Raw genomic sequence first — 18229 nt, 5'->3', positions numbered from 1 at the left:
AACATAGCACTTGCATGGAGTCAATATATTATTGAATTCTTAACCAACAGGACGTTCCCTGAGAACATCACGAGAGCACGGGAAAAAGCTATAGAGCTTGAAGCTCGTGACGTTCAGTTAATTGGGAATCAACTCTATAAGCGGGGAAAGGACAATAAACTTAGAATCTGTGCAAGTGAAAGCGAATACCTGCTGATTCTAGAACATGCACATAGCGGAATAAGTGGAGGCCATTTTTTGGGCGATAAGACGGCAAAAATTGTCTTAACCGCGGGAATTTGGTGGCCTACATTGCACATGGATGCCGAAGAGTTTGTAAAGCGTTGTGATGCATGTCAACACCCCAAGATGCCAATAAAAAGAGATGAGATGCCATTACGGCCAATGATGGGAGCAAGAGCATTTGCAAAGTGGGGCATTGATTTTGTGGGACCTATATCACCCCCTGCATATCGCACCCATACCCAATATATCATTGTGGCTACGGACTATCTCACAAAATGGGTCGAAGCCAAAGCAACACAAAAAGCTGATGCACGCACCACGGCACAATTTTTGTATGAGAATGTTTTTGTACGTTACGGGTTACCAATGGAAATTGTCAGTAACCGTGGAACACATTTTCTCAATGAAGTCATTGAATATCTGCTAGAGGAATTCATGGTCATACATAGGAAATCCGCACCATACCATCCACAGGCCAATGGACAAGCTGAGGCCACAAATAAAACACTATGCACGGTTCTCACTAAAATAGTGTCAGAATCACGAACAGATTGGGATCAGCAGCTACACTCAACACTATGGGCATATAGGGTAGCTTACAAAACATCAATAGGAACAACACCATAGAACATGGTATTTGGCCTAAATGCTATACTACCCATAGAGTTTTTAATCCCAACTCTACGAGTAGCACAAATCTTGGAATGGACAGGACATGAGCTCTCTTCAAGGATTGATGATCTTGAAAAGCTAGATGAACTCCGCTTATGGGCTGTCTCGTCAATCTATGCTAAAAAGAGAAGACAAAAGGAATTTTTTGACAAAAATGTGCGTACCAAAGAGTTCAAAACAGGTGATTACGTACTTGTTTATACCTTGAAACAACATGCCAAGAAACTTAAAAAGCGAGGGATGGGACCATTTGTGATTAGTGATCCATCACAAAGTGGAGCTGTCAAGCTTGCTACATTAGCAGGAGAAGAAATGCCAAACTGGATTAGTGGATGTCGATTGAGGAGGTATCATCTGCCACTCACAGAGGAGATGCTCAAAGAAATTCATCAAGGAAAACAAAGAATGAAGGAAAAACAGAGAGTACGGGAGGAAGCTGAAGCCGAAGCACAAGAACGCATTGCAAAAAGACGGTTCTGCGACAACAACAACAAAGTAGACCACCATTGAGAATCAATGCCATTCGACTGACAAAGTTGGAGGAGGAAACAGTGGAGCCAATACTTACAGTCAAAGTGGGCAGAAATCAAGTTGAATCAACAACATTGCTTGATTCGGGTGCTCAAGCAAATTTAATCTCTTACGGATTATACCAACAGCTCAAAATCACAGATCAACTTCATCCTACTCCCCAAGTGCTGGAAAGTAGCACATCACACCGGGATGGACTATATTGCATGTATAGATACATCAATATATTAATGCACACAAATTCTATGTGGTGACAGATGAAAGCACACAACACCCAATGATGCTAGGGCAACCTTGGCAAAAAGCATACAATGTGCAGATAGATTGGAAAGCAAAGGCAGTCAAAATTCAGCACGAACATGAACAACAGATGATACCTTTTGCTCAGCAATACCTTCATGATCAACTGCAAGCTACGCAATCACTGGAAACAAAGCCAAAAGCACAAATGCCATCAAAGAACAACAGGAAACCCGAGACCAAAAATCAGGTAAAAGCCAACCATACTACTTACAGATAGATGAAGTCACCGGCCACAATGCAAAAATCTAGGCTACCAAAACAAGGTAAACAAGTATGGATGCGGAAGGATAGAAATGCAATGGCGAAAAACAACAATGTAACAAACGGATTCCAACAAAGCAGACGGTTCAACCCCAAACCAAGGTCATAAAACAGATATGGATCCCAAAGAAAATGCTTAGCCAAAATCCAAAGGTCACTCACATTTGGATACCAAAGCAAAAGCAAAAGGAACTACCTGCCGTACAAGCAACAATGGAAAGCAGACAGCTGCATTTCAAAAAGGGAAACCGACATATGTGGACGCCGATGAAAGACAAACCAGTGGCAAACAAGAAAGTGCCAAACCATCTACAAAAATCGGCAGCAACAAAATACCAATGGAAAGCCAAGGCCTTAAAGCCCATAGCCATTACAACCCAGCCAATTCTATCCTTAGACACAGCTACGACTCCATCAACAGTGTCGGCAAAGCAATTGCTTCTTGCCAAAAAGACAATTAAACAGAGAGCAGTAGAGTTACAGCTATTACTTGCAAAGAAAGCAGGAAACCTCGACAGCGAATGCCAATAAGCATCTTGCTTATTCCCTTCTCTTGCACCGCATTAATTTTTCCCTGCATTCACCGAGTATGCATAAAATAGTGCCACATTAATCGGCCAGGCATTAGCACAACTTTTTCAACCTATGCACGGCACATACTCTGAGGCAAAACCTTGTTGTCCAGGAGGACTCCGACTAGGAGGGGGGGAGGCATTCTAGAGGCACTCTCAAATGCGGAACCAATGACAGAAACAGAAAAAAAGGGCATGATTTTGGACTATTTTAAGGGTTGTTGTTTGATTGCAAAATTTTATGGAGTAACCCAAGTATATATGCCCTTATACAGCATGAATCTATAGGTATATGGGGCCAAACGCCAAATCAAGCCCCTAGGTGTGTGTATATAAGTAGAAATAGCCATTTTTCAAGCAAAATATTGGTAAAACAGAGAAATCCGGCCATAAAAATTGCATGTGAGTGTATATAATGTGTTGCGGCGATGTTTGTGATTTATTATGATTTTTGGGGATTTTCTGGGCTTGATTTGCTATTTTCCTTTTAGTTTTGCTAATTTTCGGTAGAAAAACTTCAAAAATACAAAAAGCAGGTGAAAAACAGTCGTTATGAAAAACAAAAAATATGGGGATGATCAGTGACTATAGGACAACCTATGGTACAGTGGGGGTGCAATTATGAGACTGGAGCGGAAAGCGTGTTTTGGCCAGGTTTTGACCGAAATGTCAAATTTCTGGTAAACAGAGCAAACGGAGTCCAAATCAAGAAATTTTTGAGCCTAAACCGAATCTCGCAAGAAGATAGGAGCACATGTCAAATTTCATGAAAAGTGGCTCGGGGAACTCCATTATAAGAAATTTTCACCCGATTTTTAGCTCATTTTCACTATTGACTTTGTGGAGAAAGCTTCTGCCACCTAGAGCGGATCGACCTTCCAGCAGCTTCTACGACGCGCACGACCACCCGAACAGCTCAAGACATGAGAGGTAGGCTCACCACCTTGAGCTTTTCGCGCACGTTTGTCGTTATGTTGCGAAAACTAGCGTAGGGGTCACACACAAAGCGAGAGGTCTCTAGAGACCTACAAGTAGAGACGGCAGCCTAACGGCTAACCCGAAAGCAACAGGACTTCATCGGCAGCTTACCCTAGTCTAGGAGACCAGTCCTGGATAGCCAAAGGCAGTGGGAAACCATCGGGAAAAACCCTAATTCCCAGAAACCCGCAAGAGGCCTCCAAATGGGAAATCGGCGAAACGGCGACCAAATGCTACCAAAATTCATGGGTAGGAGCATCTCGACAAGTCTATATGACCCGCATGACCAAAAAGTGACCCGAAGCGGAACTAAAACTTAGAAACGGAATCAGACACACAAAGCGTCAAAATGCACTTGCGGCCAAACCGCAAGTTCGTTTGCCACCAAACTTCACGAGCGGCTTTCCTAGACCATCAAAAACCAAGTCCTATGGTGGTAGACCACCACAAATCATCGAAGGTATGTAAACGCAACCAAGGGTGCTCCTAGAGTGACAAATTGCCAAATGGAGCTCCGGTAAAGCCAAAGTCGACAAAAACCATACGGCAAGGATCCCCAAGGGATCGGGAAGCTATGGAGATCAACATCAAGAAATTTCATCGCCAAAAAGCACTCCAAAAGTAGGAAAATGGCTCGGAGGCTCTGAAGTCCACACAGGGAGTTATACTCTATCCATTTGATTTTTTTGTTGAAATTAGGCTCAAAAGGGACTTAGGGGAGCAAAGGGCAAGCACTGGGAGCACTAGCACTGAAAACATCACCAGGAGACATCCTACGCGTAGGATGTCTCAAGGGCACTTTTTGGCACAGACACCAACATTTTTTATTATGCACATGTTCTGAATGACATTTACAAGCCATACACCAAGTTTCATCACATTTGGACCAAGTTTGACCTCATATGCATGGAAAAACGCAAAGTTACGGCATAGAGGCAATAATGGGCCATTGACCTACCAAATCTTGTCCAAATCCCATGAAACTTGCACAACACATTCACATACACATCAGCAAACAATCTGTGTGGTCAGGGAGAAAAATGATGAAATAGACATCCTACGCGTAGGATGTCTAATTGACCTTTTTGGCATGGAAGGGATGTTTTATTATTCCAGATCTAATTACCTCATCATCAAGAGCCCATATGTCAGGTTTGAAGCCATTCTAATCACTTTTGACCCCCAACACCTTCAAGATACACTTTTTGAGCCCTAAAACACCTCACAGATCCCTACAAGCATCAAATCTTGTCCAAATTCAAATCCAAGAACATGGCCATGCTCCATAGGCCAAGGACAACCCACAGAACAAGTTTCATGTCATTTTGATGAAAAAGACATCCTACGCGTAGGATGTCTTCAGCATAAATTTAGCCTTCTGTGCAAAGAATGACATCATGGGAGCCAATACCATGGTGCAATAAGCCCATATACCAATTTTCAACCCATTTGGACATCAATTGCTACCTATGATGGACATTCTACCCAAAATGTGACCTAAAGATTGAATCAGCCCAAAAATCCACTTTTTGATAGCCAAATTCAAATCCAAGCCTATAGCCATGTTCCATGAGCCTTACACTACCTGCATGTCAAATATGAACCAATTCTGATGAAAAAGACATCCTACGCGTAGGATCTCTAGATGGAAAATTTTGGCCAGATTTGCACTGTGAGCACATGCACAGCTTCAAAAGTTCCTTTTAAGCTTTAATTTCAATTTTCAAGTCATTTGGATAAGTAAAACTCAGTTTCGCAGCTAATATGGAAAAAACGCTAACTTTGGATTACTGAGTGCAACAGGATCTATGGCAGCCTTGAAGTCATCGGCAAAGAGGAAAAGAATGACAATCAAAGATTATCTGGACGAGGTGGAACCTTTTGTCATTCTAGAGGGAACACTAAGGCCCACCAGCACCTGGATACAAGAAGATCTGTTAGAGTCAAACGACCTAAAGATCTACCAGGGAGTGTTCAAAGACAATGAAGGCAATGTAATAGAGCTACCAATGCTGCCAAGAGAGCTCAATGAATTTGTACGAAGCAAAATGGCCGGCTACTTGGAGAAAATTGACCTCCATAACTACTTCGAAGCAATACCAGCAGGGGTGGACATCAAAAGAGTATGGGAGTTTGTAACAAGCATCAAAGAGGATGGAGTGGCCAAGGTGACATATTTACAAGGCAAACCAGATACAGAGATCATAATCACGGAGAGGGTTGTGGCCCATGCACTAGACCTCTCCAATGAGGGGGACATCGGAACAAAAAGAAGGGATGAAGTTAAAGTGTACAAAGAGAAAAAGGCAAATTACACCTTTGAAGACATTGCCAACCCAAAGGTGGCAATTATGAGCCAATTGTACAACCAGTACTTCCACATGTGCACTAAGAGGCCACATAAGTATAGGATGCCGCCAGGTGCAATTGCCACAACGTTCACTTGGGCAATGACAAAGGGCACCCCAAAGATAATCAACTATGCGGCATACATACATGACAGCTTAGTAAAGATGGGCAACAAAAAGCCAACCTACATAGTGCCAGGAGAGCTGATCACCAAGGTGGTTTATGGGGCACTACACGCTAAAGGAAGGTGGCCTAGCCCCCCATCTCAGAATGATTGGCTGAGAGTAAAAGAAGACAAGGAAGATGAGCCGCAAAAGGCACCAAGGGTGGCTACGAGGTTGAAAAGACGGCTAGAGCCAGTTGAAGAGGAGAAACTCGAGCAGAAGAAAGGAAAGAAAGAGTTTTCTCAAGTGCCGGCCAAAGAGACAAGGTCACAAAAAGTGGCAAGACTCGAGAGGCTGATGGAGAGTTTCCGAGCAGAAAGAGCCCTCAAGGGGGATTTAAACGAACTCTAGAAGCCATCTCTCGAGTCTATGTCCGGATCTTCCAGAAGAGTGCAAAGGGACAGCTTTGAAGATTATATCAAGAATTTTGAGATTCTTGATGCGGCAGCGGAAAACATCCCCCATGTACCTTTTACCGAGGAGGAAGTGGAGCAGGGAAGGCAGACACTGCTAGATGAACTAGAAAGCCAAGAAAGGGAAAGAAAAACAAAAGCAGACAGGGACTTAAAGGGCAAACCGACAGCTTTACCAGATAGCCCTATACCCAACCCACAGCCATCTCCACCAAACTCACCACTTCCTAGCAGCCCTCCACCAGAAGACAAGGAGGCTGAGGACAAACAAGACGAAAGGCAAGCAAAAGAGCAAGAGCAAAGGCAAGAACCTGAGCCAAAAGAAGAGGCCAAGCCTGAATCTCAGCAAAAAGGATTAGATGACGCCTATTATGCATTTCTGGACCTGCTAGCCGCAGGCTATACAAAGGAAGAAGCGGCCACAGTCGCATTTGACTTGGCGAGGATAGGGCATAAAGAACAGATGCAAGGCATCCGGCTAGTGGAACTTAAAGAAATTGCTACCGACACAGTAGACCTGCACCCGCCCTCCAATGACTGGGACGTGGTGATGACAAAGCTAGCCGGATTGCGAGCACAATCCATGGCTTCAGAGAAAGAGATGATAACTCTCAAAGCCAGCAAAGAAAAGACTAAAATGGAAAGGGATTCTCTGCAGGCACAAATCCAAGGTCAAAAAGAGAGAGAATCTGACCTCCAGGCCAGCTTGGCAACAACTCTACAAAACTGCCAAGCAATGGAAGAAGCAAATGAGGCAGCAACAAAAAGAATACAAGCAGCTGAAGAAGAGTGTCTGTAGCTCAGCAAGTCATTGCGAGATGCTGAAAAAGAACGAGATAATCTGACACTACAGTTGGCAGAAGAAACAAAAGAAGTTGAAGCCATGAGGAATGCCAAGGAAAGAGCAAAGATAGAACAAGAAACAAGCTTGGATGAAGTCCTTGAGCTCAAGGACCAATTAAAAGTCAAAGATCAAACCATCTAGAGGCTGTGAGCATCACCGGCTAGAGTCAAAGCTACAAGCTTGACTCAAATCATTTCCGAGAGTCAAATATATGAAGAGAAATTGCAGGAACTTCAGAAGGAGTTGACTCTCAAGAAAAAGCAGAGGTTAATGATGGTTGAAGGTTCTATCGTAATGCAAACAAGAATGGAGGAGGGACAAAAAGCCCTGCAAGAAGAAGTGGAAAGCATAAAGAAAAAGCTCGAGGAGGCGGAAAGAGTAAACGCTGAACTTAATGACCTCCTCGTGAATATGGGCGGAGAAGCTGAAGCGGAAAAGCAAACACTCCTTAGGCAAATTGAGGAGTTAAAAGGCCAGCAACAAGCAGAGACAGAAAGCTCAGGGCCAGCCGCCAATGAGGGCATCGACCCTGAAAATGTGGCAGATCCTGTGGACACACCCATGCAAGAGGAAATCATAGCAGGATCCTCTCAAGAGCCGCAGGATCTAACACTAGAAGAGGAGGAAAAATTGCGTAAGGAAATAGAGGAAGAGCTAAGAGAAAGCACGAAGGAAGCCTTGGAATGGGAGCAGAGGGTCTTCAAATCTATGAAAATTCAGAAGATCAACGGCAACAATCTCAGGCGCGAGTGGCTTCAACCCTCTCTCCCATATCCATTGCTGAAATATGAGGCAGCAACAATCAACAAGAGGATCAGAGAAGAGCCAATGGTACCTCTCTAAAATGCAGACACCTCGAAGCCAGAAGGAGTTAAGCTTATAGTAGATTCTCAGCCAGAGTGGAGGAAGGCTTGGCTTACCAAGTACCCACAATACCTAATCCACTTGGTAGAGGCACCTAAACACATCAGAGACAACCTCAGCTTCTGTCCTCTACCAAGAATTAGGACGTGGAAGGCACAAGAAATGTTGCAAAGAAGCCAACCCACTTGGCTGAATTACCCAAAGCTGCCGGGCGTGAAGGCAGGTGAGAGAATAAGTGTCCAATACATGGTGAAAACCCTAACGGGCGCCATAAAGTTGTTCACTGGCTCACTTGACCTTACATGCATTATGATGAGGAAGATTTGCAGAACATTCTTAGCAGTGTTCGAGACCTTCAAGCCAGGCTTGGTGACCAACAGCATATTCTTCTTCCAGGATACATATAGATGAGCCTATGATCTGTGAGGTCAGCCTTCCAAGGAGGTGATACATGCGGTGTATCAAAGAATCATGTTTCTACCATCATATCACCTCCAGGCTTTTGAAGAAGCATTTTATACAAGGTTGTTCACCATGAATACAGATATCTTTGGCCCCACAATGCTCAACCTACATGCCAGGTACGAATCACTGCTAAAGATGCGAGAAACGATAAGATGAAGTAGCTGATCAAGGCCATGTCGGGGACGACATGAACAAGGAAGGGGGGGGGGGGGATGTTAGAAGCTGGACACACCCCACGACATCTAACTACTCGGAGGACTATTATTTTTGTAATTATTCATTCATTGAGGAAAACCCAATTTTTCACCTTGTAAATATTGGGACTTACAAAAGTTTCCAGATTGTATCCGAGTTTTGATAGTTAGATTGAGTAGATGGTTGATTTTGGAACTTTAGGGTTTGAGAAGTTGTAAGGTATATATACCACTTTTTGACCTTAATGAAAAACCTTTTTGTCATTTTAAAACAAGTTTAAAGTCTGTGAGTGAGCGTACTGTGTACGAGAGAGAGTGTGTGAGCTTCATCTTGACGCTACGTGTGCTACAGTGGTCGGAATCGAGTGCAGAGAAGTGCAGCGTGTTGCCCCCGACTAGAGCTACGCGCCGATACCAACATTGCGCGCGTACGGTCCGGCTTTGCGAGCTCCTTCTACGAGCTTCATCGGTTGTTTGGGTGAGCATACGTTGTCCGATTTTGCATTGCAGCATATCGACGCGTTCACATTGAGTAGAACTACACATTAGGCACTTTATATTTTGGAAACAAAGACCTGCAGATTTTGGCCAGACATCCTACGTGTTTTTGCACCGGGTGTTTTGGGTCGTGATTTTGGTTCATAGACCTTAGGGAGAGCGGCCTATTGGTATTAGTAGGGTCTCCTTCAAGTTCTATGGTGTTTCGAGATTGTTTGATGGGTGTTCGGCTCTAGAAAGCATTGTAGGAAGTTTCCTCTTTTGCACTCTTGAAGGCTGTAACTTAGACAATTGGTAGAGACCTCTATAGGAATTAGTTAGGAGTCGGTCGAGTGTAGGTTGACACCTTATGCTTGCTTCCACGCGCTTGTGGGTCGAGCTTCGCTTAGTTGACATTACATGTTAGGTGAGTTCTCGCTGTGCTGACGTCCGTCGCGGCGTATCCATCCAACAAAGTGCCACTAAGGTAGCGAAAAATCCTCTTGACAATCTGTCAATGCTTAGACCCTGGGCTAGGCATAAATCTGCTGGTCTGTGAGACTGCAAACTGAATATCCGGCCTCGTGTTGCATACGTAAATAAGGCAGCCAACATCAGTTTGGTAAAAAGTGACATCAATAGGATCACCAGCATCATGTAGACTTAACTTCAACCAATTTCCATGGGAGTGGCAATAGGTTTGCAATCCTCAAGTCCAAACTTACATAGCAATGTTTCTATGTAACTTTTCTGACACAAGGCAATACCGCCATCACACTGCTTAAACTGTATGCCCAAGTAATGATGCAATAGCCCCAAATCTTTCATCTTGAAAGTAGCATTCTAATCAGCCTTAAATTCAACAATATGTCTTTCATTTGGTCCAGTGATCAACAAATCATCTACATAAAGAACCACAATGAGAAGTCATCACCCTCATGCTTCATTTCACGGCGAGTTCACGGCTGAACAACGTATCGACTCAATTTATACCAAAGAGTGTTTTTTGTACCATAGCAGCTTGACTTTTTATATTCTTGTGCTTACAAAAAATATGTCTTTAGGTACAAGTAAGCTTTGAATCCTTAAAGTGTAGATTATTGAAGGACCAAGTTGGCATTGAAGGTTTCTTGTACCATATCTATTTAATGATGTTTGTGTAAGTCTCTGTTGACTGTCAACATTTGATTTTTAACCAGGAGCATTGGAATAATTAGGAATACAAATCCTCTTATTACCTTCGTAGCTTCTTTGGTGACTTTGTCTGGCATAAGGTCTTTTTGAGCTCTTGAGATCTTCATGCAGCTTGTATGTAAGTGTCGTTGGCCTTTCGTGGTGGCTGGTAGCCAAAGTGTCATATATCCTATGTAGAATCCTTGTGCAAGAAGAAGACTCTTTGCAATCTACCTTTGGTTTGTATCTTCTTGAGGGGTGTGATAGACTTTAGTAGCACTGAATGTTGCTCTTTTGTATTGTCCCTTCCTAGGTATCTTGGAATGTTTTCAAAGTTGATACCTATTTGGTCATCTTCCTCGGGAGGGTGTTGATTGCACTTCATATGCTGTGATGTTTGGTTTTGGTACCCATAACTATCCACTATCTCTACTATAGTTCTATTCTTGCAAGCTATTTTATGAATATATCCATACAATGTGTTTGTTTTTATGTGTTGATATTTTAGCTTCAATCCATATAAGATTAATAACTTTTACTAGACTACTCAAGACAAACATGTTCTTGACCTTCTCCTACTTTAATGAGCACTTGGGCTGATCTACCTTTTCTTTTTTGAGTTGCTCCATCAAGTTTCTGTTTATGTCAGTGAATAGTGAGACCTTCAGAAGCTAGAATTGCTTGAGGAAACTAATCCATCAGGGTTCTTTGATGTAGAGGTACATAATACCACATATTTTATGATAGTCGATGGATGGTCCAATTTAATTTTATCCTTTGTAGAATATGCCAATGATTTTAATGACACTTGAAACTTTTATTGTCATTAACACTAGGTTTGTGTTTGAGCCACTTACGTGGCTTGAGCCATAATAGTGGCTTAGCACCTCATTTTTATAAAATTGGTCCTTAGATTGTCTATTTTTCAAGAAACCATGATTGTAGGATATCATTGAGATCCTATGACATAGAGAAAAACTCTAGTATACCATTTATCCCAAAAAATTGTAAAACTAAAAAAATTGATTTTCTAAAAATAATAAGAAGCCACAATATTGGCTTTTAAATTTAACAGCATACACATATTTAAAGCCTAAAACAAGAGGTCAATCTTTTGTCTAAAAATAGTGTATGCATAGGTTTTCATTGTATACATATCCATGTATGTTTTGAAAACATTTTAATCTGCTTTGAAGGTTTTTAAAGGGTCTACATGGGGTATCAAAACTTTTGAGTGATTTTTATTCGATTGTACCTAACAAATGTCTCTTAAAAAATAATTTTACAGGGAAATGTTTATTTCTATTTTTTTCAACTCCCTACATGCCTTGAGAACAAATCCCTGAAAGGGTTTGATGAGGGTTTTGGTGGTCCATGAGAACAAGAGTTTACAAAAAAGTTTCTTATAGCCACAAAAGTGGCTCATGCTCACACAACCCTAGTGTTAATATATGTAATAGTTTTTAATTGCACTTGCTATTGCCTTATCTACTTCAAGCTCATCTGGGTTTTTGTTGGGTGGAGATGAAACATCTTCAATAAGATCTATCTTGGTATCAGTCTTCACTCGTACCATACTCCAGGAATTAGTGTTGTCTTCCATTAGTGATAATTTCAGGTTCTCTTCATTCTTGATTGTCTCTTAAGACTGCATCTCATTTGAAATTTGTACCTCTAGATTTGTCTAGGCTAGTGGCATTCCCAATATAATGTCATTTAGTATATCTTTTACTGTCATCACATGAAATTGAGCTTCAAGGATTTGTAAATCTACTTGAATGGTTGTGAAAATGATTCCCTAGCATTCTTCTCGTTTGTTTCTAGACATGCTAATGAGTTTTGGAGAATCATCTAGTTGTAGTTGGCCACATACTTGCCAATTGCAAAAAGGGCTGAGGTTCTTGTTTAGAAAATCTAGCTTTGCAAATTGCTTCTCTCCTTGATAAGTTATTTCCAATTTGACACCTGATTTTGATGGGATCTACGTCAACTGGTAGCTTCCAACAACCATATAGGCTAGTAATGGCTTTTGCATTGAAGAGGTATGGCTAGAAGTTCTAGGGCTTCTAACTAACATTACAATTCTTTATACAAGAGTTGAGCTTGATGGGTTTGTAGTTTGCCTCTTCTTAGGTAGATCACTCATGCTTTATCCCATGAGATGGGCTCAAGAATGTTTGGCTATAGTTTCATCTCAATTTTTGGAAACGTGAAGGTATATTGTGTGTTGCTTTGTTGATTTTTGACATGTGCAAACCTTCTTCATGAAACATGACATATGTTTCACAGTTTAAGCTATAAATAGCATTAGCTTCACCCTGATATTGTCTACTTGTGGTCTCCTATAACCCAAGCTTCTATGGATTCAGGACCCAAAGCGTCATAGATTATAGACCTTTGTCTATATCTACGTCCATCTCAGTCATATTATGTGCTTGTTGAATCATAACATTAAAGCTTGACTTTTGGTGGATGATAGTTTGGCTTTGGATAGAGTTTTGGATTCACTTGCATAATGCCATTCAACTCTAGTGAATATGGGAAATAAAGGATTCTTTCTATAGAGACCATCCTTCCTGATACATCATAGGGAATAATTCTATGAGTTGGTATGTAGGCCTCTGAAATACTAGTCGGTCCTTTTTGTACAATTTTCCATCCCAACCTACATAATGTGCATATGCATTATGTGTTCCATACAATGCTAACAACATTTATTTAGATGTATCTCTTAGACTCATAGTTGATTCCACTCTATTGGTAGTGGATGTAGGATCATTTACAAACCGAACACTTTTTGTGACCTTCCGGTGATTGTAGAGTGCTCTGACTAAAATTCACACATTAAATTATTGTAGTTTCAATTTAAATCCTTCAGGTGCTTGTGCATCTTCATTCAGATTTTGAACTTGTAATGTTTTTATCGATGTTTCTAATGGTAATGCAAGAGCATTTAAATGCACCAAAATTGATGGGCTAGTTGCACGTACATGCAATTCTTCTTTTTCTGTTTGCTTTGTGATGTGCTTTGCAATTGTTGTGTCTCTATTGTCTAGGTTCCTAGGAAAATCCTCTAGAAAATGTCCTCCTTTTATTCCACAATTTGAAAAGTATTCCGTACTAGGTGGAACTTCAATCTGCTCATCCAAATCAAGCCCTTGTTGAGCTGTTTTTGTTCCTATGCTCACCAAGTTGTCAGAATTCTCTTTCGAAACACTTAGTATCAGGCTATAGACTGCTCCATCTTGATCTTTAAACTGCCTTTGGCTTGGTTCTCTAGTGAGGCTTGCTTGGTTGACTGATCTATTGGGTTTTCTAAATGTGGTTCTTGACTATAGACTCATCCATTGAAGTCCATGTACCAAGATCTTGATTGCATATGTTCTAGCTCTATGGTTTGTTGGCTTGTAGCAACTTGGGTAAATTTCTTGAACATCTATTTTCACCTTGTCTTTGAGTTTGCAATACTTGGCTCCACTGAAATTTGTAAAAATATGGGAGTTTTTTTTGGATATGGCTTCACTCTGATCAATATGATTTTGGCTCTTATGCTTCTGTTTTTATCGCTCATTAGATACTTATGGTCCTCTAAATCAATAACAAAAAAGAACAAGAGAGATAAACAGATGGGCATGTTGTGGAGTGGGTTGTTTTTTGTTTTCAATATGCACGGATGCTATTTTTTTTTAAATTACTCGTGATTCAAAAAATACGCTAAAAATACCAAAAATTGCTAAGAATTAAAAGATTCACAAAGTATGCTTTAGATTGACAATTTGTATGAAATTTTCTCATTCTCATTATTTTTGATAAAAAATTGCAATTTTAGACAATAAATAATAAAAAATAGCAAAACAATTACCATTAAAAAAAAAGCAAGCAGTTTGACTCAAATTGAAGCACTTAGCAATGCAATTACATCTTTAAATCAATCATTTCTCAAATTGGTAATCAAAATCAAATTGTTTTGGACCATTTTTATAGTTTTGAACTCAATTTTGAATCGGAAATTAGTTTAATGAGTGGATTGATGGGATAAATTTTTGCACATTAGCCAAATACACAATCAAATGAATACTTGAACCATTAAGTTTTGCATATTATCTGACTCCTAAAATCAATTTTCAAGTGTGTAAATTGCACATTATGCACACACTTAACAAGATTATACACATAAATTTTAACACAATTTTGACAACATTTTGACGCAATTTGAACAATCAAAACCATATACCATGAGAGATTCAGTAACCACAAACACTCAATGGATTTAGATCAATTCATTAGCACCAAATTGCCATACATTTGTCTCCAAATATGTGCACTTTGTGTACACATAGGCGTGTACACACTAATGCACATAAACTTGCCCCAAATTTGATGCACTTAATCTTCAATAAAAACCTGCATATTGTGCACTCACAATTTCATCAATAATTGCACTGATTTTCAACTCCAATTGACACCTACACACATGTGTATGTACTTAGCATCCATTTCATTGCAATTCACCTACAAGCAATGAATCACCAAAGACTTATGTGTAGCATCAAATCCATGAAAATTAAACATATACTATCAATAAGCACACATCTAATGCTTGATTTATTTATGCATAGAATTAAAATCACATGCAATTAATGAGTAATTATATAGGAGAATTAGTAAAGAATCCCTTAATTACACACTCAAAATCGCTCAAATCCACATGAAGTTTTTGTAATTTTCTTTGAAACGAGTGATGTTGAAGCCTCTAATTAAGCATACACACATGTTTTAACACAAAAATTGTTAGTAAATTAGTCACAAATTAGTGAAAATTTGGGAGTTTTTTACACCTAAACCTACTCTTGAACAATTTTAAAAAATTCTCATCTATCTTAGGCTACCGTCCTCGACAATGGCACCAAATGTTGGCTCCCTTGTAGCATACCTCTAATAAATCAGCAAAGTTATCAATCCGTGGGGATGGTAGCGACCTGCCTAGGGCATGGAAGCATCACATATAGGTGATTATGTGAGACTAATGAGTAAGAAAAGAGTGGGAAAACCATGAGAGTCCATCTTGAATAGGAAGAAGAGAGAACAAATGGGGAAGAGATTTGTGTCACACACATGCTAGAACTTATACTAATCACACATTGCTCTTAATTGCATTCCCTAGAGTTTTACCAAACACTGAGCAAGCTTTTTTGAGCAAAGAAAAAATTGAGTAAATTGCACCGAAGGAAATAATGGCAACCATACAAGTTGCATAAAATTCTTCATCAAGCATAGATCAAGAAAGCTACAGCTAGAAAAAGCTCCTTTCAATAATGGTATGGCATTCAAGTAGTTGCAAACTCTCAAATAGCTGACAAATAATTTTGACCAAGCTTACTTAAAGCTAGATATGATTGAGTCTAGTAAAGCATGTAATTGCATAAATAGTTTTGATCCTTATTATTCATTGTAACCTAGGGTACTCCTTGCAAGCATTGTGAGTACAATCCAATGTGCTATTGAAGGTTAACCACATGTTACACATACATAACAACCACAATAGTGTGGTAGACTCTAACCCAAAACTACCAATTGTTGCAAGCATATAAGAGTGGCTTTTGAATATCAATTGATGCATTGCATGCACTCAAAAAATGGTTTTTGAGAGGAGCCAATAATCAATACTACAAATACACGTTAAAGGAAAAACTCATAGTCTGTTGAGAAGAGGTTATCAATTGACTATCATGAGCTTAACACTAGCACTAGTGGGTGATCACATTGTTGGTATCATTCATGCCTGATTTTAGATAATCCATATCTCTTCAATTCGGAAAAGAAACATCCATATAAGCTTATGATTTGGTAGGCGTGTTTAGTCACATGATCTTGGACTATTATAACTAGCAAATAAGCTAACTTTTCTCATTGGAGGATCAAAGGCACATGTGGAAGCAACCAGACATTATCCAACCTAGGTAATCACTTAGACATTAAATAATTACATGATTTAGTAGGCTTCATTATGACATAAATCAAATAAAAAAAATAAAATAAAATTCCACACCATAAATGTATAGCAATGTGAAAATATGCACATAAATAAATATCGATGATATAGAGGAATATGCTTCTTTAAGAGATGCAACAAAAGCATCCTTGCTATAGACTTGTGCACCTCTCAATATCGATCAATCTTAAATGAATGACTATGAACAAAATATTTTGAGTGTGAAGGGGATACATCAATGCTTCCTAAATTGAGCTCTTGAATGGCCATAGTCTCATGCCATTTGTTTCATTGCCTACTTGGGTGGTTAAGTGGCCCTACCTTATTTGATACTTTATAATCGGGTATGTAGTAGACATTAATCGAGCATATAGTACACATTCTAGAAAATATCAATTAGCCAAATTTGTTTTAAGATGCCCGATAGAAGATACAAGCGAGAAAAGGCGCGCAAGGATAGTTGCAGCCTGTAAAGAGAAGAAGAGTTACACTAGGCTAAGAGTTTGTTAGCAAGAGCACCATTGCAAGCCCAAGATAGTGAGAGATGAGAATAGGAATCTTATGAGATTCCAATGATTAAATCTAAAGATGAGCCACTATGTGTGAGTAGTTGATACACATTTTGAATAAAAAATTGAATTTGTAGAGATTTTTGAACTTGAGTCTCTCTCTCTCTCTCTCTCTCAATCCAGTCTCTGCCATTAGGTTCTGTGTGCAAATAAAGATGAAAAGGGCTCGAGGGTGGGAGGTTAGGTCCCCTAAGGCTATTTTCATTAGGAGGATCACCACTAATTGTTGCCTGCACTTGTGAGGGAAGAGACTGGGAGAGAGGCAGAGCTAAAGATAGAGTAGCGAAGGGCTATATTGGGCATATCATGGTGCAGATTGGAGGCAAAGAAGGTTGCCCAGTAGGATGAAACAAAATGAGTTTTATTAGTCTAGTGCCAAAAGAGATTTGTTCAATATGTTTTGAACTGCTCAATTAAGGGTATTCCGGTTTGATGATAATGCAAGACATGCTACAAAAAAGAACGCACCACACGGAGGACAATAAGAGAGATGCATGAGCGGATGCACATGCAGGATAAGAACTTGCATCGAGCACTATGGTGCCTGCTGCTTATCTGCTTTGTGAAATAATATTATGCCAAGTGAGCCCAATGTGTCCTGCTATACGCGTGCCCTACTGACACCTCACTCTTGAGTGGACGGAGTTAGTTCGCACACTTCCCCATGTTACTACATGCATCTCTGTGGCATTTCAATGGCACCTGATGTCATGGATTCACGGCTTTGCAAGCTAGTGTGATATGTCTAGCTACACTTAGAGACAAGAGGAGAGAATTTGGAGACCCCACAAGGGGATTGCATGCATTGCACATTTGTGTGTGTGTGTGTGTGTGTGCGCACATGCCTATGCTGGTTAGGCAAAGCCTAACTAGAGGTAGGGTGGAAAGACCATGGCAAGGATGCAGCCCATCCTACAATCTTAGGGGTAGCCATTGTGCAAACCAAGAGTTGCACGTAGAGGGTAGGAGGACTCTCAATTTGCATGAACCAGTAAGATCTAAAAGTCCCTCAAAATAGCACGCGATGTCGTGCACTGATTTTGGGGGGTTTTGTGGTTCCTTCAACATTGACAGACCTCGTAGAGGCACGAAGAGAGAGAGAGAGAGAGAGAGAGAGAGAGAGAGAGAGAGAGAGAGAGAGAGAGAGAGAGAGAGAGAGAGAGAGAGAGAGAGAGAGAGAGAG

Source organism: Adiantum capillus-veneris, chromosome 30 (assembly GCF_014529385.1).
Source record: "Adiantum capillus-veneris isolate H3 chromosome 30, ASM1452938v2, whole genome shotgun sequence".
NCBI classification, from domain to species: domain Eukaryota; kingdom Viridiplantae; phylum Streptophyta; class Polypodiopsida; order Polypodiales; family Pteridaceae; genus Adiantum; species Adiantum capillus-veneris.
Note: the sequence above shows the minus strand (reverse complement) of the source record.